The following is a 4,892-nucleotide window of genomic DNA, read 5'->3' on the forward strand; positions in this document are numbered from 1 at the left end:
GTGTCCCAAGCACACAACGCTGCATACCCCTCTCCTCTACACTTCTCACCACTTTCCTCTCGCTCTCATTCTTCCCTCTCTCTTTCTCTCTAAGTTCTGACCTACTCCCCTCTGCCCACTGATTCTACCGTCATGGTTTGACCATATAAGGAGGCAAATGAAAAACAGGAGAACTTGAGAATGTCCACCCCTCACTCTCCTAAATTCCTTATCTCTTCCCCTCTTATTCTTATTCACCCTCTCATCTCTCTCTCTCTCTCTCTCTCTCTCTCGCTCGCTCGCTCGCTCGCTCTCTCTCTCTCTCTCTATTCTCCCCTCTCCCTGTCCCCAACTCTCTCTCTCTCTGTCTCTCTGTCTCTGTCTCTCTCTCTCTCTCTCTCTCTCTCTCTCTCTCTCTCTCTCTCTCTCTCTCTCTATTCTCCCCTCTCTCCCTGTCCCCAACTCTCTCTCTCTCTCTCTCTCTCTCTCTCTCTCTCTCTCTCTCTCTATTCTCCCATCTCTCCCTGTCCCCAACTCCCTCGCTCTCTTTTTCTCTCTATTTGCTTTCCCTTGTTTTTCCAACCCGATCCTGACAATTTTTCTGTTTGCATTTCATCTTTACCTCATTCAGTCCCCCTCTCTAGACTAAACCCCCTGTAATATCATGGTATGTTCCTCATGTATTACAGTCTTTGTGTATAAGATCCTCAGATATACCACTTCTTACTCAAGTATGGGGGTCCAAACTAAGACTGCATAAGTTAAAGGGCTAGAGAAGGGTCTTGGTGTACTGGTCCAAATTAGATCGAAACAAGAAGTCAGAGGAATTTTCTGTTCTCTGTCTTCAAGTTGAAAGAGGAATAGAAATACTATCCTATCTACCAGTAATAATGACTCTCCCTCTTCAATCCCTTTTCCCAAAGTCTCTCCATCGCTGTTGCTCTTCCTCTCCTCTACTTCTCCTCCTCATCTATTCTTCTCTCTCTCTCTATCTCTCTCTCTCTCTCTCTCTCTCTCTCTCTCTCTCTCTCTCTCTCGCTCGCACTCTCTCGCACTCTCTCGCTCTCTCTCTCTCTCTCACTATCACTCTCTCTCTCTCGCTCGCTCTCTCTCTCTCTCTCACTCTCACTCTCGCTCTCTTGAGCTATCTCTCTCGTGCGCTCTCTCTCTCTCGCCCTCTCTCTCTCTCTCTGTCTCTCTCTCTCTCTCTAACTCACCTAGCTTAAATAAGGGTTAATCTTGGTCCTAAAATAAAAAATATAAACTAAACCCTGATAAAATCTCCAGCTATTTTAAAAAGGCGGGCAGCTGTTGGAGACTGGGCTCTGTGTTCTCTTTGATGTCACCCATCCCAGTGACCGCTAATGGCTAAAGACAGACACCAACGACCTGACTAATACACACACATGCATGCATGCACACGTGCACAGAATTAATACCTCAATGTGGAAGAAAAGAGGGTATTTATTCACTCTGAACTTTTATCAGACATGTACATTACTTTACTTCTACGTGTAATACAAGTGCCATACAATGTATGTACAAGTGTGCCGAACTCCTGGAAAGTACATGCAGTGTCATGATTCGATACGTGGCTCTGAGGTATGATGAAATGCAGGTTTTATCTAGTTGTAGTGAAGCAATGTTTTTCTGAGTGGATGATTGAATCAAGTATTTTTCTGTCGATGATTGGATCATATGTTTGCAAAGAGATTGAGTGATGTCTGTGCTGTGGTCACGTGTGGTTTTGCCCTAATTGTATTATGCAATGCTGGAGAACCCATCTGAATCTTAGTGCTGCGCTCGCACGCATGCACACATACTAATTTATTGTAATTTATTCTGTACATAATGTTTCTGCCACCGTCTGTTATGACCAAAAAGAGCTTCTGGATATCAGGACAGCGATTACTCACCTCGTATTGGACGAAAAAAAATTATTCAACGAGTCGGACGCGAAGGATATCCTACAGACACCCGACAAGGCCCAAATCCCTGTCATTCGCATGAGAAAGAGACAGAGATATCGTGGATGTAGGTCGGGGTGCCTTGTAAGGATCCGACGGCGAGCGAGTAAACTGCCTCTTCCATCAATCCCATTAGCCAACGTTCAATAATTTGAAAACAAATTGGATGACCTAAGATCTTATGTTTCACAGAGTCGTGGCTGAACAACGACATGGATAACATACAACTGGCGGGATATACAACTGGCCCTGTGTAGCTCAGTTGGTAGAGCATGGTGCTTGTAATGCCAGGGTTGTGGGTTCGATTCCCACGGGGGGCAAGTATGAAAAAATATATGCACTAACTGTAAGTCACTCTGCATAAGAGTGTCTGCTAAATGACTAAAATGTAAAATATACGCTACATCGGCAGGATAGAACGGCTGACTCCGGTAAGACAAGAGGTGGCGGTCTGTGTATATTTGTAAACAACAGCTGGTGCATAAAATCTAATATTAAGGAAGTCTTGAGGTTTTGCTCACCTGAGGTAGAGTATCTCATGATAAGCTGTAGACCACACTATTTACCAAGAGAGTTTTCATCTATATTTTTCATAACTGTCTATTTACCACCACAAACCGATGCTGGCACTAAGATTGCACTCAATGAGCTGTATAAGGCCGTAAGTAAACAGGAAAACGCTCATCCAGAGGCAGCGCTCCTAGTGGCCGGGGACTTTAATGCAGGGAAACTTAAATCCGTTCTACCTCATTTCTACCAGCTTGTTAAATGTGCAACCAGAGGGAAAAAAAACTCTAGACCACCTTTACTCCACACACAGAGATGCGTACAAAGCTCTCCCTCGCCCTCCGTTTGGCAAATCTGACCATAACTCTATCCTCCTGATTCCTGCTTATAAGCAAAAACTAAAGCAGGAAGCACCAGTGACTCGTTTAACAGTGGTAGGCCTGATCACCGACAATGATGAGACAGCCTATAGGGAGGAGGTCAGAGACCTGGCCGTGTGGTGCCAGGATAACAACCTCTCCCTCAACGTGATCAAGACAAAGGAGATGATTGTGGACTACAGGAAAAAAAAAAGTACTGAGCACGCCCCCATTCTCATCGACGGGGCTGTAGTGGAACAGGTTGAGAGCTTCAAGTTCCTTGGTGTCCACATCACCAACAAACTATCATGGTCCAAGCACACCAAGACAGCCGTGAAGAGGGCATGACAAAGCCTATTCCCCCTCAGGAGACTGAAAATACTTGGCATGGGTCCTCAGATCCTCAAAAAGTTATACAGCTGCACCATCGAGACCATCCTGACTGGTTGCATTACCGCCTGGTATGGCAACAGCTCGGCCTCCGACCGCAAGGCACTACAAAGGGTAGTGCGTACGGCCCAGTACATCACTGGGGCCAAGCTTCCTGCCATCCAGGATCTCTATACCAGGCGGTGTCAGAGGAAGGCCCTAAAAATTGTCAAAGACTCCAGCCACCCTAGTCATTAACTGTTCTCTCTGCTACCTCACGGCAAGCGGTACCGGAGCGTCAAGTCTAGGTCCAAAAGGCTTCTTAACAGCTTCTACCCCCAAGCCATAAGACTCCTGAACTGCTAATCATGGCTACCAGGACTATTTGCATTGCCCCCCCCACCCCTCTTTTAAGCTGCTGCTACTCTCTGTTTATTATTTATGCATAGTCACTTTAACTCTATCCACATGTACATATTACCTCAATTACCTCGACTAACCTGTGCCCCCGCACATTGACTCTGTACCGGTACCCCTTGGGTATAGCCTCCCTACTGTTATTTTATTTTACTGCTGTTATTATTTTATTTTTTATTTCTTATTTTATTTTATTTATTTTTACTTATCTATGTTTTACTTAACACTTTTTTTTTTTCTTAAAAACTGCATTGTTGGTTAAGGGCTTGTAAGTAAGCATTTCACTGTAATGTCTACACCTGTTGTATTCGGCGTATGTGGCAAATAAAATTTTATTTGAATTATGAAGACGTCTTATGACTTTTACAAACCTGAGCAGTTGAACTCTCATTACTCTATCAACTTACTTTAAAAGTTAAAATGTCTTCTTTAATTTTTCACTATCATAATTAAACCTGTAATTAGTTTGACTTGAGATAAGTTAAATATATTTACTGAGCAAGACAATTCTCCCTCCTCACCCATCCATCCTCTCCTCCCCTCAACACCACAACCCTTCCTCCCCTCCCCTCCCCTCCCCTCCCCTCCCCTCCCCTCCCCTCCCCTCCCCTCCCCTCAACACCACAACCCTCCCTCCTCACCCATCTATCCTCTCCCCTCCCCTCAACACTACAAACCTCCCTCCTCACCCATCCATCACCTCTCCTCTCTCCTCCCCTCAACACCACAACCCTCCCTCCTCACCCATCCATCATCTCTCCTCTCTCCTCCCCTCAACACCACAACCCTCCCTCCTCACCCATCCATCCTCTCCTCTCCGCTCCCCTCAACACTACAACCCTCCCTCCTCACCCATCCATCATCTCTCCTCTCTCCTCCCCTCAACACTACAACCCACCCTCCTCACCCATCCATCATCTCTCCCCTCCCCTCCCCTCAACACCACAACCCTCCCTCACCCATCCATCCTCTCTCCTCCCCTCCCCTCCCCTCAACACCACAACCCTCCCTCCTCACCCATCCATCCTCTCTCCTCCCCTCCCCTCCCCTCCCCTCCCCTCCCCTCAACACCACAACCCTCCCTCCACACCCATCCATCCTCTCTCCTCCCCTCAACACTACAACCTTCCCCCCTCACCCATCCATCCTGTCCCCTCCCTCCTTCTCTAATCCAAATCCGCCACTTCCCAATTTTACCCCTGGAGTACCCACACCTGACCCCTGACCCCTGCTGTCTCTCTTAACAGGGGATCTATCTCACTCAGATGGAGGCTTGAGCCACAATGGCGGGAGT

Source organism: Coregonus lavaretus, assembly GCF_964263955.1.
Source record: "Coregonus lavaretus genome assembly, chromosome: 16".
Classification (NCBI taxonomy): domain Eukaryota; kingdom Metazoa; phylum Chordata; class Actinopteri; order Salmoniformes; family Salmonidae; genus Coregonus; species Coregonus lavaretus.